At 38.9% G+C, this 19,875-nt stretch overlaps 1 protein-coding gene and 1 long non-coding RNA gene across 4 annotated transcripts in view; one reads left to right on the forward strand and one right to left on the reverse strand.

Annotated features, from left to right (window-relative positions):
• LOC144360997 (uncharacterized) overlaps positions 1–7,296 on the reverse strand; it is a 43,046-nt gene extending 35,750 nt beyond the window's left edge. For both annotated transcript variants that reach the window (XR_013422333.1, XR_013422332.1), the window contains exon 1: positions 7,147–7,296. This is a non-coding gene — a long non-coding RNA (uncharacterized LOC144360997). The remainder of the gene's footprint in view (positions 1–7,146) is intronic.
• LOC100313563 (BRN1.2.4 transcription factor) overlaps positions 1–19,875 on the forward strand; it is a 37,081-nt gene that overhangs the window by 15,544 nt on the left and 1,662 nt on the right. The window contains exon 1 of one of the 2 annotated variants that reach the window (XR_013422327.2): positions 7,625–7,986. The exons of the other annotated variant lie outside the window; for it this stretch is intronic. The gene's annotated coding sequence lies outside the window, so the exon portion shown is untranslated. Of the gene's footprint in view, positions 1–7,624; positions 7,987–19,875 lie in introns of those variants that run through there. 2 annotated transcript variants of the gene reach the window in all.

The following is a 19,875-nucleotide window of genomic DNA, read 5'->3' on the forward strand; positions in this document are numbered from 1 at the left end:
CAGTTGGAAATCCGGCGACAGGAGAGTTCACGCCTGTGTCACTACTAGGTTTTCCCATTCAATTTAGTCCGGGAGATAAAATATGTATATTTCCATTAAATAACTGGAGCGAAATTAAAGGAATTGGTGAATCCAAGGTGGGTATCAATGCACCCCAGGGACTCGGTTCCATGTGAAGGCACAAAGTCCTACACAGGGTTGATGAGTTGCCGGCGATTGAGTCATCATTATTTCGCACTGAATAATCAAATTCCTCGCAAAGCCGAGGGGTTTCGTTTTTGTCAACTACGGCGCTTGTAACATTTAAGGCCTTTACACGATAATACAAAAGGGAGATGGTGTCGCTAGGAACTCTATTACGTCAAGTACTCTTACCGAGGCCCGCAGAAAAAAATCCCACCTCATCATAGGATCTACTCAGTCGCTTTTAACGACCAAGCACTTGTGTAGAAAAAAAGTGTGGCTCCCCTTCAACACAAGTTGAATCTGACTAGCAATTATTGCGATAATCGACAACAATTTGGCTGTGTTAACTGACCAAATCCGCCAGCAGGCAATAACGGGGCTGTTCGATTTTGCTGCAGCCTCGACATCACAGCATGAATAATATTGCAAATGTGGTAAAAGGGGGAGTTGCTTCATCATCGACGATTGTCAAATACGCTTAGTTTATGTGACTGATCATCGCCTTTCTCCCATCACTCACATACAAATTAATTGTGTTCTTGTCGACCTACGCTAATTTCCGCCAATCTAGGCTGGTTATAGTTTGGGATTTTCTAGGTGGCCCCGCTTGGCCACTTTGCTTCAACCTTATCATTTTCGGCGCTTGGCGTCTGGACTTTGTTCCTCAGTTAATCAGTGTCTCATTCTGACATCTAATGTGAAAAGATTCTCCGTGTAGAGATGGCTATGATCGGAGATGACTTTACCTCCTAGTGTCGAGGGAGTTCTCCTTTGAAGTGATCATTAGCGTACTCGCATCATCTCTCACCAGGCCTGATTGTACACGTGTCTTAATGGTCACTGAATTCACTTTTAATAGCAGGCCTGAGTAACTCGTCAAATGAGAGGTTGGCAACTCGCTCAATTCTCTCTGTGAATTACACTCGCATCTCCCGCAACAGCTTGACCTCCATTTGTCATGGTAATCTGCCGACAACTGCCAAGAGACGACGGCTAAAATCACAGACAAGCTAGCACAATCGCCCTGAGTAATCTTTAGTATTTTCCCTGTTCTATCATCAACGGACGCTTCTAGCCTCCTGCTCCTTGTCTTCTCTAGCAATCGGTTGCCAGGGCAACGCACTTGAGATGGAAGGTAGCGGAGCGAGGTGTCAATCATCTACTCCTCGCACTTCAATCCAAGTTTCATTAAACTTACCATAGATGTGATGTTTGTTTTTTCACGTCAAATTTCAATAAAAGGAATTCCTTCCTCTTTTATTTCTTCCTCTCTCTCTACAAACGTTTGAATTTTTCATGAAGGCGATTTAATATGGGAAAAGAGTATGTTAAATGGCTATTGTATGATTCATGTATACTTTTATAGGTTGTTCGACATGCCCCATCATTTCCTAAGTTTCATAAACTCTACGCAGCGTTATTTCAAGTTCATCTAAAGCATTTCCTTTGCCATGACATCACTGTGTTTCAAATTTCCTCAACGTCGTTGTTGATTCGTCAGATGCAGGAAATCGACCTACTATACAATTTCGATGTTTTGCTCGTTTTATGGGATTTTAACCGAAGACTGCGACTTGTGTTTTAATAGATATTCAAATAAGCTCGAGACTAATATGTATTTTTGCTCCTTCACCACATCCTTGACTCTGCCCCCATTAACCTCACCCATGTTAATACCCACGCTTGGTTGCAACTTTCGAAATGATTATTTCTTTCTTTATTTCTGGCGAAAAAATTATGATTTTCCTCGGCAAATCAAGTGCTGATTTGAAGTACACAAGTTCCGGATCGTAATTGGTTCTGATGATTATCCTATTTCGTTCATTATGTTTAAGTCAAAATCACTATTCTATATGTGGGAAGCAATCGTACCAAATCAAATCCTTGGATCGATTTAAAAGTGTCGATTCGACTATATTTATGTTTTAATTTATGTTGTCTACTCGCCAAAAAATATTGCCTCCACAAATCAATATTCTTGAAATTGTTTCACGTAGTCACTGTAAAACTAACTAAGCAACGTGACCAAATAGGAGATTCCAGCGTCTTCCCCCATAGACCCAGGTGGCAAAGATGTAAGCGTATCTGAAATTTGTCACAGGAGAAACAAAAGCGAAGTGCGTGGACTTATTCTGCATTTGGATGTTCGTGATATTTTTTTCCATTTCCGTACTGCATTCGAGTTCATGTTTTGCGTGCAACATTTAGTCAAATCACAAACGTGAAACAAATTGGAGTTAATAAGTTTCAAATACAACCGGACAAATTCGCACGTGACCTGTCGAACCAAGCAGACGACACCAGATTCCATATTATCATTATATCTGAGGATGCTCAAACAAATTCCAAAAAAAGTTTGAACTGATGATTTCTTAGTAAGCAATTCCGGGTTGTCTTGGTAATTCCGTATTAAACTACTCCAAAATTCAACGAATAACACTACATTTTGTGTTCGGTACGAATGAAACAAGTTAGCTCACGAACTGTCTCTAACACAGTTCGCCTTCATAGACCCCCTGCTATGTGCTACCAGTGGGCTGAATCGATGGTGTCCAAATAAAAACTCACGTCAACACACTGGAGAACACAGGGCGATTGTGTTCACCATTGTACCTAGCGTCAACCGCTTCCGTCAGGGGGTATTTATTTTTATAATTAGTGCAACTTAATCCCTTCTATTTACCAATCATTATTATTTTTCTCTCGTTAAAGTGCCATGCAATTATCTTTGACTTCGTAGTAAAGGCCTTGTTTTTGAATATAAGGACTGACGCGATAAGCCTTTAAATTCGGACTCTTTTTTTGTTCCATGCTTTATGAGCAATTTTAAGATTTAATCCGAAATAATCAGTGTTTGTTGGGTACTTCTAATTGTTGGATAATTTTGCCACGCGTCTGACAGCGAGACAGGATTATAGAAAGTATAATTGAACATGGAAGAGAAGGACACGACGACCAGAACCATGCCATGAAGCGTTTCGTCAGATGGATTACATTTCTTTCCAGTTCCCCTAGGTAACTTTACGATGTACTTGTATTTTCTTGAATATATATATATATATATATAGTGATGATAGAAACTGTGACGTCATGGTACTTACTAAACGATGTTGTCGGTAAGTACTGCAAGATCGCATACACGTACATGGTTTGTTAGTTCTACTCGTTATGTCGTAACTCCAAGCGGTTACCCGGGTTACGTGATCCAAATCGACTTCAGGCTTTATATGTTCAACTTCCAATCGTCATTACGTCATGGTTAAAGTATTAATCGTGCCTTTAATTTGTTTTTAATTTTAAGTGGCGCATTGAAAGTTGGAAAACAGCATGAATTGTCATTATAATCGGAGAATTCCTGCGCACTTGAAGAAACTTTCTATGTTGTGTTAATGGTTAAAAAAATACCTGGGTGTTGACAGTGTGCCCTTAAGGTGCGTGTTGGTACAACTGTGTCGCCAATAGCATACTAGTAGTTCATATACCACCACGTGTCTTACTTGCTCGTGTTTATGCGCGAAGGTTTGTTTAAGTGTGTTGCTGCGTTGCCCAGAGCATGTACAATAATTTGAATTTCCCATTTGTCCATGTGATATCTCAGCTCCAAGACAATCGTGAACAGAAAACCATTACCAATCTACCTAGCCATCATGACGTATTCTACACCTGCACCAGGTGGAGTCAGTGAGCTTTCATCGCCCACAGTACTCTATACTTACTGCGCACTGTCGTCGACATTTCTCATCATGATCGTAACCCCCTCCCCGTTCCCCACCCATCATATGTAACCTTCTCAGTACAGGGGACTACCTGATAGCTTCATCTCACCTTCAACGGTACCCCGACCCACAGCCGAGAACCATACCGACTAAGTCAGTTCACCAAGCGTTGCTCGATTTCGGTCACGTTGAAAAGGGTTGTATTTTTTCGCACCTGCGGGGTCCGATCCCGAATATTCAAAAGAAATTTCTTGTTTCTTTTTACAACTCATTTCCATCCCGAGCCTGATTTTATTGAGGATATTTACCTAGGGTTAAACGTTGTTTATTTTACGGTCTGGGGTGCAGGGTACTTTTCGCTTTGGGCCGGGCTCCCCAAGAGCATTGTAGTATTTATGTGTATGTGTGTACGTCTGAATATCTTCAGTGAAACCAACATGTCCGTCTACACTATAGAAATACCCACTCAACATCTGAGATTTTAAAAAGATACCGCCTCAGTTCCGCCTCCGTGGGAATTAAGTATCCCACTTCAGAACGGAGCGGCATCTAGTCACCATCGTTTTGCCGTCACTATTATCTTAAATTACCCCCAAATGTTGCAGAAATTAAGATAAAGTCCTCTCCAAGGAGGATTCACGGAATTGATATGATGGGCATGTACAGGGGGGAAACTTTAATTTCACTAGTACGCGACCAGCGCTCACCAGTTTGCGTGTACATGCAATGAGTTAATCACCGACCAGAGTTATAGCAAAATCCTAAAATTGTTTGGACTTCGGGGAAAATGCTCGGTGTGATTATTTATGCTACTTCTGTGCAACATCGTCATGAGTGTAAAAAAGACTTAACTAAAAGTGTAAATGTTTTAATGGCGATAAATCTCTGCTCGTTAACAGTATATTCGGAGAGAGAAGGCGCGCTTTTGACAAATTGTCCTTTTTTCTCACTCTCCCTTTGAAGATACAGCTAAGCAAACATTCGTACAAAAACGAATTTCAACACCCGGTGAGAATTCATTAATTTGTATATAATACAAATGACGAGAGTAGGAAAATGAGGAATATGCGCACATATTTCGTGCGTGTACTCAATTTCTCAATTTTTGTTTAACTGTGACCCCCACCGAATACCGGTAGTGTATATCAGGGATTGCGATTGCATGATTACACACAGAGAATACGAGTTCAGACTCAATAGCCCGTCTGCATAGCTGATTGGCTGGTGTCGGATTTCTCACCAGCAGAACGTGTTGATAAGAAGCAACCCTTTCCTGGGCGTTTGTGTTCGTTTCAGTCACACAAAAACAACAATAACGTTCACGAATAAATTCAAAACTACCGTAATATTTCACAGCAAAGCAATGAGTGTGTGGTGTTTATTGTATGTATCGTTCTGAATTCGTATTTTTGTCTCTATCAAAATTACTTGTCCGATCGACATGCACACAAAAGGGTGTAACTCCACCGTATCCGAAACTCATTTATCTAGTGAGCGATGGAGCTGAAACGGAAATTCCTTGTTCCCGGGCGGCCACATCTTGGCACCGAGCTGGGAGGCGGAGACATGAATTGCTTTTTTTTTTCAAAAATCGTGGTGCAACTCGCAATCATCGCCGGTAATGGGAAATCGCGTTGTTTTTTTTCTTGTTCTAGTTTACTGGGCCATGTCAGAGCACACACCACTAGGTTCGGTATTATTTGTCTTAACCACTATTATGTATGTGACCAGTGTCGAATATTTCACACTAACCGACTACGATGTAATGGCAGACCCTTCCTAGTATCACTTATTCACAGCCGACATGGCGATAGCAGCATTGAGAAACAAATCGATGTTCGGATACAGTTTTCGATTCCACGTTGCTGACAGAAAGTGATAGCGATAGAGCGTTGATTGTTGCAACAGCGTGAAGAGAGACCCCAGCCGACTGAATGCGGCAGCGATGGACCTGAATTAGTATTACAGCGAGTAAGGAAATAAACATTAAATAAATGCATAAATGTGCTGACTTACATTCCAATTAATTGATACCGAAACGATATTCGGTCAATTTGTCTAGATTTGTGTTTTAAAAATGTATATATTTTATCACCAAACATACCTTATTACATCATTATATATATAAATTACAAAGTTTCTGAATAATTCATATATAAATCATGTGATCTCGTATTTGAGTCAACGAGCTAATCGCCCTGGTAATATTTCCGGCTGCTGCGTGGGTGGAGGGGGGTTTCGGGAAGATGATCACTAGCGAACGAGCTTTTGTCCCGCTTTCACGGCACAATGTGCGATGAAGCAATATATTTGTCGCGTCTGGGTGTACATTAGTAATTGGTTCCCACCACCGAATCACAACAAGACTACCCAGGTTTACAAGACTTCCTCACAATGAACTGATCAGACATGACAGTTTTATTTCTTTTCTACTTTGAAATCCAAATAAATCACTGCCAGTTACCCTTACTACTCCTTCCATACTCCGTCCATTCACTCATCGTGCTCAAGTGGATAATTTGAATAACCAGTCCCTCTTCTGATCCCATCGTTGTTTTCTTGCCACGCTGCTAAATCTCGGAGTTGAAATTTATCAAAATCATATATTATTTGTATTTTGGATATATTTAAAATTAAAAATTCGATGCAATTTATCATGACAACAAAGCACATTGATATTGCCATTATAATCTAATTATAATTTTCTTTTTATGGCAAAATGCGTTTAATGTTGTTTACAAAAGTTCGATTCGTGATATAGTATATGATTTAACAGAAATTAAAAAAAAAACAGTAATGACGAATCAGTTGATTATTTTATTGACGTTTCAAGTGAGTACATGTACATCATGTAATTATCGCCTTTTTGTGCGCAGCATAAACATAATGCACTTGTAAAAAAAAATACAGGTCACGTTTTGCGTTTTCGAAGTTTTGTTTCGCCCGAAAAGATGTCAGTTTTAGCCGATATAGATTGACTTGTTACCTGCCGTGCTGATCGATACCAATGCGAACACTGACTCCTTTGTACTGTGCTTGAAAAAATACTTGAGTTGAAAGTTGGACAAATACTAGGGATTTTTTTTTGGGGGTAGTTGATCGATTGGGCACGGCACATTTCAGTATGGAGGTAAAGGCACTGCTGTTCTGTAGCCAATGCAGCTGGTACACAACATAATTCAACCAACTGTAAGAACTTGGCGCGTCGGTGTCCCTGGCATATACGATTTGGACCATCACTTACCTGTAGACCGTGTTTGGACAGGACGGTCGGTCAACCATGGTGGGCCATCTATCATGCTGACTCTCCTCTGACTTCCCGACTAAAGTCGGCCAATATGCGAGCAATTGAATTATGCACGACGGGACCGCTGACTAGCTTACAGAGTAAAGGGGGGATAAGACCAGGAATACAAACACGCTATCAAATAGCACCGCTTGAACGCCTTTGTTCCATACAGAACTAGTTGAATTGTTCTTCGTCGCCCGGCGTAAAGAACACTCAAAATACCGCGACTTTGCTTTTTTTTAAACAGAGGGGTTTATCAGCAACCAAGTGTGCGACTAAAAAAGCGTCACGCGGGTGGGTGAGGGGGTGGGGGAGGGTAATGTTTCTTGTGGATTGTTTCCCGAAGTGCGCTCACTTAACGCTAACTCAGAAATTAGCCATTTAAGTTATGTGGAGTCTCATACACTATGCATGTAGCGATGATGCATACAATTTATATCAAGAAGCAATTTTGTTCACGCCGCTATTTTCAATGCAGTGGTGTATAACATTACGGGTTGCTTTGCATTAGAACAGCGCTGTTGTGTTCCCAATACGGGTCGGAGACATGCAGTCAATAGTGCACACAATTTTCACTCATGCCTTGCGCCATTCAGTCCCCATTGTTTGGTTCAGAAGAGACACCTGACACAATGGACGCCTTTGTGTCCAAAGAGGGTCCTTGGTTGTGAACAGCAAACTGCAAACAAACTGTCGACCGTTCAAAAGGAGCTGCCCTCGAGTGTGGAACGCTCATCGGATCATGGCTACTACCAAATCTTTTAAGGACTGGCGGAACGTCTTGAAATACGTAAGGTAATTAATCTACATGTACATTTCTGTTAGTGTGCAGTGGATACCACGTGGGACTATTACACCCGTGGGGGAACGCAGTTCAGATCAGCCGAACGGTTCTTTGGTTGCTGAGTTGGTCAAAACTCACTCGGGAAGGATGGCGACTGAACAAAACAGAACTACATTTCATGACACTTGAACAAATTCTGTGTTTTATACACTTCAACTTTATGAATGCACTCGACTTTCAGATTACAACGAGCCGTGTATATTCGGTGGTTGCCTTAATAAGTACATTTCACAAACCAGTCGTCGAGAGAGTTATGAAATGCACAGCTTAGAATATAGTGTCGTTGTCAGTTCTTACACGACGCGCAGTATGATTGGTGTAACATTTCTGCCCCTTCGTCACAGAGGTGAAAACTCGCTTGACTTGCGAGGTAAAACACGACGGTGGAATAGTCGTTGCCTTGTGACGCGTTCATCCAAATTGTTATGAATTTTTCATTCGATTTCCTGTGATGTTGCCGGTTGTCAGAGCTACCCATATAACCCGTCCGCGCTTAATGTGAGTCACTTGGACGATTTCCATATTGCACTGAAATTGACAACACTTCACTCACTTGTTCAGTTTCAGTCAAAAAAAAGTCTTCCGCATTCGCCTGACACTTTGTATGATTATGTATGAAACATATTTACCTTTGAAAGTGAACGAAATGTGCATAATTTATTCCTGTCAATAATACCATGCAAACTATTGTTAAATGGACATTATACAGGGTTTCATAGGATATATCACTTTATGTATATCTATGAGAAATTCGGATTGGTAGTATTGCAGACCACTCTCAGAAATTGAATGCAAGATATGTCCATTTTTACACCGAAATCTACAATTTAAAGAAATTACAGGGATGTCTGTTTCTAATATACTGGATCGCGGGGATTATTTTCTTTTCATTGTTTATAGTTTTCATAATGTCCATTCACAATATACTCAAGATGCACCTATAATCCACCTGGTGAAATACTCCTATCATTAACATGTAATACCTCCAACCACATCTACAAACAATTATGCCAAATTCAGTGTCAACATCGCGGGTTCATTTCCACGAGGTTCAAATTTCTCACTCAAAGTATTTTTTTTTGCTTTAAAATCATACGTCGTTTGCCACCTCTGAATGTGATATCCCTTGTGCATCGTCAACAAATTCAACAATAATTACCGATTTCACAACTTTTCTGCTTTCCCTGGTGAATTTCTTCTTTAATAATAACACAAAAAATGCGTTCTGTTACTACTTCTACAAGATGGTGCCTTGCGGGGTGTGTACTTACATCAGCTACCGGTCTTTAGGAAAGCATCGATAAAAATCACAAACCCCTTTTCTAATAATGATTTTGCAACATACTCGGTATCGTCGTTTATAAATCATACTATCTGCACACAGGGAGAAGAATACCAGGGCCCCCTAAATCACTCCAGTTAAACATTTGACGGAAATCCAAGTTCTTGTTTTCACTTCGTTATTTAATGATGTTACTTTAGTTGTCGGTAGGGATATTTCATGCTCAACTAAAACAGAATATTTGCTGTTTTATTGTAATTATAATGTTCACAAATTATAATAATACACATCGATAATACTCAACGTTGACCGGGAATTGCGCGTGTACACACCAATATATGGGTTAACACGAGGCTGTATTACCATAAATTTACAAAAAAATAGTCTCTTTTAAAAAAAAAATGTTTCTTTGTTTTCCTTTTCAACATGTCAATCTTTATAATCCAAATGATAAGAATATTACTAGATTTTTTTCTAACGTATAAAGCCATAGAGTACCGCGAATGTTCAGTTTTCTAGGCGTTCATTTCATCGAGATGATGAAATTCGCACACTGTGTGTGTATATATATATATAGCATGCCTGTAGGCTGTTTGCTCTATACTTTAGGCCTCGATTATGATCATTCATCCAATTTACGGTTATCCCCCCAAAATCGACGTTTCAATAATTTTCTTGACGGAATACAAAGAGGTTCGTGTACGCAGAAACAACAATCGACAAAACGCGCCGGGATGAATTTCTAAAAAGGCTCATTCCGCCGTGTGTCGCTGTTTTTCACGTGCTGTGCTGATCAGGCCACGGCAAAGTGTCGCGTGACTTTTTTTTACGAGATATGAAATTATAAGGTTGCATCGAATCTGCCGACAGCTGATTCTACCTTAAGTGGCAAGGAACAAAGGTGTTTGCAGGCCAAAAGTGCGAATATAACACCAGTATGTTGTCCCCAACCCTGTTATTTCAACCCAGTCTTGTTAGTTACTCATGCATGCACGATTTGTAAACACAATTCTCCCAATTGTGTAGCGCTTCCTTCTAAGAGTTGAAAAAAACGAATAATGTGTTAAAGTCTCCGTGTAAAATACGCAAAGTGTCAGACCAGTGCGCGGCACGGAATGACGTTAATTTTGAATCGCATTTCGCAGCCCCAAATGAGATCGGTGAAATGTACAACAGAGATGTAACATGTCATCATAATGTTCATGCAGGTGTAAATTTCATCTCTCGCTTCTCAGCTTATCAGACGGCCAGGGAAGAGATTATGCTATGATTTCGCTCTGCGACTTGGGTTTTATCTTCAGAAGGCGTCGTTTTCTTTACGCATCCACGCTTCTCCATGCCTGTCTGATTTAAGGGAGCTACGCTGGGTAACAATTAGCGGTAGCAATTCAATATACACCCAGCCAAGATGGCCGCCTCGTTTCCAGGTCAGCGAGACTGAAATCTGTACAGCCGCGATGTGGTATATATTTATTTTTTCACTCGCATTCCGTAGCAACGCAGCTGAACCACAATAAAATTAAAGCACCCCCATGTTAACAAACCACATTAAACTACCCCAAGTAGGAAGGTCCGCACTCGGCAATAATATGTGTAGGTCCCTCTCTTTTTTCCCCATCGAGACATAGAGAGGCAGAGAGGAAAGAACACGACCTGTATTTGACAGACATGAGTGTGGTTCCATCTGGAAGGGGTTTGAAATATTTATGTCGTTCGTGTTCATTTTGATGGGGTCGTGATGATTTATGGCGTTTGCTGAACACTCCAGAGTGCTACGAAATTTTATGGTTCCCGAGATTCGAATGGAATTGTCGATTGACTCGCGCGGAAAAGTAAAAATAGCACTCTTTCAAGCATGACGAATTTTGGAGAAAAAAAAAGATTAAAGGTTGCCTGCTTTATTTTTGTATAGAATAGAACTTGATTTGTTTTAATAAATATATTTGTTCGTTTATTTATTTTACAACAATTTGAAATTACGTAACAATTCCTTTGCCTTACATACATTTTAAAGTTTGTTTTGATTTTTTGGGCAACTAAAATATTTCCATCTTCATAATCACATATTTACATTACTTATCACAGACTGGTGTATTTTTGTGTTATGACTCAAAACAATTCAATTTGTGCAGAACATATCGTCAGATAATTTCTCTCCCAAGAGCTATAACAATCTTACATAATACCTTTATTTTTGTTCATCGTTTAAACAACTGAGTGCATCAGCGTAGCCACAAAAACTATTCGTATAATTTAAAAAAAAATACCTACAACACAAAGTGGAAGTCGTTTTCTCGTAGAGTGTATTAATAGAAAATTGACCGTTTCAGATGTGCATAAACTAACAGTCCGAACATAATTTGTTTGGATTTAGGTTGGGTGTATTCATTGTCGACGCAAACCTTAATTCAGTCGAGCCATCCACACACCGAGAGATTCTCGTCTTCTTTATATATACTTTAAATTAAAGCCTTGTTTCCATGGTTTTAGTGAAACGTCAATTCATCACTTTGAGGTGAAAATAATAATAAACATTTCATTGAAAGACAATATATGTGTTTGTTTTGTTTTTTTGCCAAAAATAAATCGTACAATTTCGAGTTTGTTTGTTGTTGTGTTCTTCGTCATGCAGATCTTCTAACAATTGTAATGAGTTTCATTTTGAGTTGTTACCATAAAATTCACTGAAACCGCTAAAACACCACTAAAAACTGAACAAAGGATTTGAAAAATATTGAGTAATTTGGAAAATAATAAATCATTGTTCGCTGATTTTTTTTTTTATCGCAAAGATCGAGATTAGGCTACAGTGCATGATTTCTCATAGTTAAATCATAAATCGTCTTTCGCGCCAAAACAAGATTATTGTTGTGTTCTAGCCATTCATCATTTGTCTAGCTATTTGATATTGATGAACATGCTCAACTTGAATGCGATCATCGTTGGGTTGACTCATTAATACATAAATCATAAACCGCCTTATTTACATAATTTGCATAAAAATGTGCATGCACTGATTACCATACATAACAATGGATGTAAAGTTACATCATGGCGTAGGTCAGGTAGCCGAAAACCTACAATGAATTGTCTTATCGATACATGCGTCTCAAATGTATAATCTTTGTACCTTATTTCCATTGCCCGGATTCTTGGAATTAAATATAAACTTGACTGCTAATGTTGTCATCGCAACTTTGCACCGGTGACACCGCTACAAACATAAAATGTTTTTTATCGGTTCAGGGGCTCGGATTAATCTCATTGTAATGACGCGATTATCATGGAATACAGAGGCTGGATTAACACATTCGATGTGGAATTTTTTTATGCATATCTACCTTTAAAATATTCCGGTTTCTGACCTGTTATTAGTATGTGTCGTTCCTATTTCAGTATATTAACAACTATGGAAATATTGTTCTAAATATTGCATACCCTAATAATGTACGAGATGGCGAAGAAATTAAAGGGTAATTAATAATCTTGTCAAATAAGTGCTTTGCCGCCTCGGATTGTGTTGCCCTTGCGCGGTGAGAAATTGATAACCAAGGAAGTTCCGTTCTATTGTCACTTAACCGAAGCCAGTTAAAACGTGTTTTGTTTCTCTCTAGTGTATACATTCTCCCGCTTCCTGGGAATTGACAGAGTCACTGAATTGGTAACAATTTTCGGATGGGTGACGTTTGGAGTGTCTCCTGAACCTCACGTGTGCAATGTACAAGTCTCCCTCATATTATTGATAGTGTATGGTTTCATCATTTATTTATAGAAATCCAACATCGCCACCCTAGAATTCATAACATCTCATATGAATGTTTTATTACATCGTTTTTATAATAAGACATATTTTATTAATTAAAACGAGGTGAATGGCATTGACAAGGAATATATATATATATATTAAAACCCCATTTGAGGACTATTCTACCTCCAGCTGGAATACAGTTCGTGCGGAAAGTGAGTGTGATGCATCTTACTAAACAGGAAAGAGTTCATAATTGAAAAGATGAAATCAGCCTGAAATTTGATAAAACTTGCTCTGTATTGTTAATTAACAGCAAATACCCAGGCAGATAAAAGCAGGACCGTGTTTTCTAATACATTGTCGATGTAATACGTTGTTGTGAAGTTGTCAGTTGCCGGAATCTCCGTCACCCTGTCCCCAATCCCTCTTCTTCTCTCCACATCATCTAAAACCACACTACCCGTTGGCGTACATTCGTTTGAATTTTAGATTATTGTCTTAATTATGCGAGGCAGTATTGAAATGAAGGGAGCCGCGGGGTTAGGCGAGGAAGAAAGGAGATCCAACTTCTCGCATGGAGAACATGTTAACGTTAATAAATACATTTTTGTTTTAAATGTCACCCATGAGCATTATTAGTGCTATAAAGATATATGTTATTTATAAGAAATTCATTGTCGATGAGAGAGGGTCATAGCTAATGTAAGGTGGGGGTACGTGCCCGATACCACTGATGATATCAGTGGAGAAGTGATAGGCAATATGTGGGTCCCCTCCAACGATTGTATATACATAAAATAGATGTTGCCCGCTGGAGGTTCTTGCAATGGATGATGGAACTGGGGGGAATGTCGGGGGGGGGGGAATAGATGGTCTCCATGTAAACACAAAAGAAAGAAATGAAGCCTTGGCACTTTCCGATGGTGGAAAGGTTGGAAGAACACGAGCATGTTAATATATGTTGACGTTGCGTTGTCTTTGTTTCGTTATTTTAGACAGAATAGAAAACAAGTTCCTGTGTTTTGCGTAAAGGTTTATTGTGTATGATACATAATAGGGGAATATAAATTAAGGACGAACGCCGCGAGTTGTATCGTTGCTCAACATGCGAGAGCGTATTGGTATTACGACATTGCTACGACATTTCAGCATAGATTTATTCACTAGCTACCTCAAGTTTGTTAAGGTTCACAGGTGCCTGTGTTCGACCGTGCCTGGTTGATGCCAGGATAGCGCATTATAATGCCATTACAGCCCTGTCACGTAGTCCCAAACTGGAATACGTTGTCTTTGGTAAAGCGCACTATATGCCAGCACTGACACTTGCGAATAGCATGAAATGATTCAGGAGAGGTATCAAGTTAAAACCAACAAAAAAACGAGATAAATTTGCCTTGAGTTGAAAAGCTCATTACTAATGAAATGAAAACTATAGATGTTGGTGAAAACTTTGGATTACAATTTCTCGTAATATTTTTCTCCAGTGATACCGCCCTCAGTTGCGAATTCGCGTGAGTTGTTATTATTTACGCTATTGCCATCCACCACCGCGAAGAGGTGATGCATTATACATGGCCGCACATTGTTTTAGGAAATGAACCAGATTGTCGGCTTGATACTAACGCTGCAACGGACATGGGGTGTGGATTTCCTAGTCTTGTTCAGCGTGCGTTAAGTTGGTATTAACTCAAGCTAAAGTGAAATCAAACGCATTAACGTTGTATATTACTCGTTGATTTGTTAAACACGGATACTTGTGAAGTTGGATTTGTTGGTGTTGAACGGAATATGAAGTGGGATATATTTCCCCTGTCGATTTCAATTTGGAGTAATATGCTTCTGATAGGCTGGAGATATCGAGTTGTGGCAGCGAGAAGTGCTAACATATTCAAACGCTTGCCAGGTGCGATCTTGATAATAGCGATAGCGCGTCTCTCTGATCTCTCGCTCGAAACATCGTACCTGCTTACACCGGTATTTCAGTTTGACATTGTTCGATTAAAATGTAAGCTTATCCTTGACGGCTGGGAATTATAGGGGGGTTGGGGGGCGTCGCGAGCACTTCGCCGTGACTGGCATAATTACACCCGACAACTACTGGTGATATTGAATCCTATCGGAAGAGGCGCGTTCGTTTCTACTATAGGATATACGGTTCAAAAGAGAGGTATTCTCATGTGCCATATCACACTATATATGCCGCTCTAATATTATATAGCATAATATGAGAGTACCATACATCGACGAGTCCTTTGTATGCCTAAGTCACCCTTCACCCTCAAAAATCATATTTTATTGGTATACTCTTACTATATTTAGTAAAAAAAACACAAATATTGAGCATTGCTGGTAAATATGATCAATTTTTAACCGGGCATTCTTGGGTGGCATTTATTTCGGAAAAAATAATGTTCCTCAGAGATTACTAATGAGGATGTTTCACACTAGCGCATATTTCGATGCCAATTCATCTTCAATCCCAGAGCACTCATGAGTATGTCCCGCCAAGAGTCGGCATACAGATATGTACATTGCATGTGTTTGGATTGTTCTCATTTGCATTCTTTAATTTTATCATATAATGATAAAAAATATATTAATGTTTAGTTTGAAAACGGGCGATATTTTCGCAGATCCTAATGGAATAATGTGGTCTAGAGTGCAGCACTGCATGACGGGTAAGCAAAACATCCTGAGAGCTACATAGGTGGTGGTTAGTGATGCTGATCTTGGACAGAGGGTTGTTCATAATTCACGGATAACAGAATCGGACAGAAATCTTCGATAACATCACGTTCCTAAAGATGGTTTGTACAGTGAATCATGATTCATACTACCAGCGGGCTGGTAGATACTAAAAGCTACCCAGAGGGGATGTCAATCACTCGCTGAAGACAGGGGAATTCCGTGATAAGACAGCGCCGCCAAGAGCTTCCTGGACGTTCCTCCGCGACCCCCGATTAGGTGAGCGCAGCTGAGTCCGCTGAACCGATGGGGGTTTAAAAAGTAACCTGAATGAAAAAAATAATCGCAAGGAGTTGTCCGGGACACCATTAGTTGCACAGGAAGAATCAACCAAAATTTCAAAAGGGCAGCTTCCTGGCGGAGATATGTTTTGTTTGGAAACGCTTTCAAGTTCATACGTAGCTCTTGAACCACATTAAAAAAAAAAAAACGTTGACCAGTTTAGCACTGTTGGTTTTGACCTTATTTGTTACGATAACTTTTCAGAATTATGCTGTACATTTGAATGAGTCAAAAACGGTCTGTTCTTGTGTTTACACGCTCAAGAACTGACTGTTCGACAATTCATTTTTTACAGCAAAAATAAATCTCTCAGTGGAGTTGCTGAATCTTAAAGGGCGGCAGTCGTCGTGCCGCGTCCTGTTCGATATGGGACTCATAGCGACGTATACAACGCGTGTAAAATACATTGTTTATTTACATGAAATTCGAACACGCGCTGCGCGACGACCACCGCGCTTTGACGTGATATTTGAACAAGTGTGTCTAAGAAAACTATCACACCACTACGTGACCAGCACCGCCATGCCTAAACGCATGCCTGCGATGCAATGCATAGGTACACAGAAACAAAGTTGCTCAAGCAATACGAGCTAATTATTGATTTGTGCCGAGGTTTAATTAATTCCACCCCTTCGACACCCATGTCTTTTTGTTCACTACGTCGTTGAACAAAATACCACAAAAAGTGATGCAGTAACTAACTGACTTTTAGTACCTTGCGAATGTATCCATCAATTTCTCCATTCGCACTGCATCCATATGAAAAAAACTTCACATGGTGCAAACATGTTATGAGTTCAACTGTCAATTATTTATGTTGAAAATCGTAGCCCAACGCTTCCCGATATCGATGTTTCCGTTTTCTTCATTCGTCACACGGCAGTAGTTTGCCCACTGGACTTGCCTGTTCTGTGCTTTCTTTATGGGTCCACTTTTTCTTAAGTATTAAGCGTGTTTGAAGCTGAAGTAATTATCTAACTTCAATCGTCATTTTGGTATAAATATTTAATAGACACTAGATTGAACAAGCAACATCACAAACGACTAGTTTGCTCGTTTTTTTTAATTTGGTCATTGCGAACACATTCAACTGTTTTTCAATTCTTTGCGTATTGCGTTGAATTTCCCCCGATCTTAAGCGTCAATATAAATGAACTCGACAGTAGACACTGCCCTGAACCGAGGCTGAGAAACTAGGACGAGAATAAAATACCCCTGGACATTTTAAAAATGAAAGTCTATTTCAATACGGGTGGCAGTTTAAAAATATATTTCTACAGCCAACAACACGACAACCCATTATGTGACCCGAATCGGACTCCCCAGGAAACCGAGGTCTCACAATATTTGGTTGAAGAGATTTGAGAGCACATTAAAGGATTCATTTGACTTGATGTGTGTTGTAGGCTAGTTGTATGATGACCTTTGCTCCCTAGAGATTTGACAACTGTACGTGCATACACATGTAGATGTCACTTCGTGCGCTATTTACCGATGGATTGTGTCTGATCGAGCATGCATGCAACTCGAGTTTTCTTGCTATGGATTGAAGCGTAAATGATTGTTATCAAACCGTATAGGGGTTATAAAATATAGAGAACGGAGCAACTAGTCGTCTGATTATCCAATGATAGACGCCATCGTCAGCTGTCAGTCGACATGCGAAAATTTAACTTTCATCGAGGTCAAAATGTACGTCTGCTGCTGGTGTTTCCGTTTTTTTTCTCCAGTGGACACACCCTGGAGGTGGATGCAGTGTAATTTGCATCGTCAGCGGAGAGTGGACGGGATTTATTTCGCTTCGGCCCTGCGGCAAAGAAACCTTTCGCGGGAGTTGGTCCTTGTGGTTTTTTCTTTTGTCTTCAAGTGTCTGTTTATTTTGTGTGGTCTTCAATTTTGACACAAGGGTCAGGCGTTTGATTTATAATTCGATGGCTTCTATCCGCCATTCTTTTGCAGGTAATAGAATTGGATATACTATAACAGGCGTCATATCCGCTAGGACCTACCTGAAGTGTACACATTGTTTGTTATGTGTTGTTCAATTTGAAATGACTTCAAACTTGAAGTTTTGTTTTTTAAATATCAAACCGCTTTCCCAACGTACATTGCATACTCAACAACACAGCCTGGTACATGTAATGGTATATAAAGTACACACAATACACACGGGGGTACGAAAAAAGTTCTTTTGTCCCTGTATGGTGCAACATACGAAATAAAATGTTATATCCCTTGGTAGCTATTATTTAGTCATTGAAACATATATCACCTCTGTAATATTTATTAGTTCTCATGCAATTGGACATGAACCGTCAAAAGATTAAATGGCTGAGCTTCGATCATTACACCCAGTTTGGCCGTTTTCCCGCTTATGATTTATTTATTTATTTATTTATTTATTTATTTATTTATTTATTTATTTATTTATTTATTTATTTATTTATTTATTTATTCTTTTATTCTTTATTTATTCTTTTATTCTTTTATTCTTTTATTCTTTTATTTATTTATTTATTTATTTATTTATTTATTTATTTATTTATTTATTTATTTATTTATTTATTTATTTATTTATTTATTTATTTATTTATTTATTTATTTATTTATTTATTTATTTATCTCCGCTAATTATTCGTTCCCTCATTTTTTAATGTGCAATAAATTATCAATGCAATTCTCAGTCACCGTAGCAAGAACAAGTAGAATATTATCAAAACATTTACAATAAAGAACATCATTTACGGGAATCTCTTTTAAAATTACGGTACACTAATGATACCCATATTGGGAACCCGTTAAAATGTACGGAATCATAAAGTACATAAAGTGTCGTCGGTCATGGAGGGTTGGTGATAACTGAAGTCAGAGAAGGTTTTCTATGAATGGTGTGAGTTAGAATATCTTTCACAAATTTAGAAATCAGTCTAGATAATCATATTGTTGCCTTTCTAGTTGATTTGAAATATAGTGGTATGACAAAAAGCTTTAAAATTAGCCTCAAGTTTCCTGTCACCTTCAACATGGGACGTTTTCTACCAATTTGAGAATAGGTATGAGATTTCGCGATTTCACTTCTGTTTGGACTTTGATTAACAAAGAAAAAACGCACCCCAATCGCGTCCACGCAAGGTGTATCAAATCAAATTCTACCATTCGATAAACTTATGCATATATTATTTTGGTTCTGAACGTTTAGTGTACAATTTTGGTACCAATCTGATTTATTGTCTATTTTTCCCTTTTAAAGTATAAATTTAATTTTTTATATGTTTTACATTTATTTATTAGTTTGTTAATTTTCTGCTAGTTCTTAAAAAGTTTTGATAAAAAAATTACCAAATTATAACAAATAGAATGAAAATTTAATCAAATAAAAATAAAAAAAACGGTTGCCGTCTTTGTGCGTATTTCTTACGTCACGTGATCTCGTCGGATAACAGAAATGGCTTTGTGGAATTTTACAAGTCGTGTGTACTTGCATTACGCATTGACCGTATTATATTTGAGATTTAATGACAGTAAGACGTAATACAATAAGACGTAGCTGATTCGCAATCATTGAGTTCGGCTGGTCAGTGCGTGGTCTGCTATAATACCAGCTAGATAATACACTCATTCATGTTTTTGTTTTTATATATACTTGTACTTTATCACGATGTTCCAATTGTTTGTACTTGTCACGAAACTGGCCGAACTTTCGGGACCGAATCCTGTCCTATTTTCTCTTGATCTGAAGCTCAATCTGTCGAAAAAAAAATCAGCAGAGGTCATGAAAATTGA

The sequence above is a fragment of the Saccoglossus kowalevskii genome, chromosome 11, assembly GCF_978046115.1.
Source record: "Saccoglossus kowalevskii chromosome 11, keSacKowa6.1, whole genome shotgun sequence".
NCBI classification, from domain to species: Eukaryota; Metazoa; Hemichordata; class Enteropneusta; family Harrimaniidae; genus Saccoglossus; species Saccoglossus kowalevskii.